General features: G+C 47.4%; 1 protein-coding gene across 1 annotated transcript in view; it reads right to left on the bottom strand.

Annotated features, from left to right (window-relative positions):
* The window catches only part of LOC119593839 (DNA-binding protein D-ETS-4-like), a gene marked incomplete in the record, with an annotated part of 11,206 nt that overhangs the window by 3,635 nt on the left and 7,183 nt on the right, over positions 1-388 (bottom strand).

The following is a 388-nucleotide window of genomic DNA, read 5'->3' as shown; positions in this document are numbered from 1 at the left end:
CCATTTACGCGTCTGTATTTAACTAATTTTATGACTAATATTCCGCGGCTCCCCGGTGGAGGCTAGCTACAGTATCACCTTGAGGCTGTCACAGCGAGTGGTACCGGACTATCGGCTCTCGGACAAGGCACCATACGGGTTAAGACAGCGTGGTGAGGGCGCTTGAAGGGCCTTGTGATTTGATAGATGCTTCTCACACACTCGCCATAATAGTAATGCTTCTTCTACACAAAGAAAGCTGGAGTGATCTCGGCAACCGCACGTCTAGCTACCACCTGCAAACCACACTCTACCTAGGAAATTCCTGTTGTTTCTTTTTGTGACTAGCGTATGCTGAGGCAAGTTTCCGCAATGTGGAACACTGTTTGGTAAATGACAAAATACAATG

Source organism: Penaeus monodon, chromosome 32 (genome assembly GCF_015228065.2).
Source record: "Penaeus monodon isolate SGIC_2016 chromosome 32, NSTDA_Pmon_1, whole genome shotgun sequence".
NCBI lineage: Eukaryota > Metazoa > Arthropoda > Malacostraca > Decapoda > Penaeidae > Penaeus > Penaeus monodon.
The sequence above is the reverse complement of the archived record's forward strand: the minus strand, read 5'-3'. Positions and strand labels throughout refer to the sequence as shown.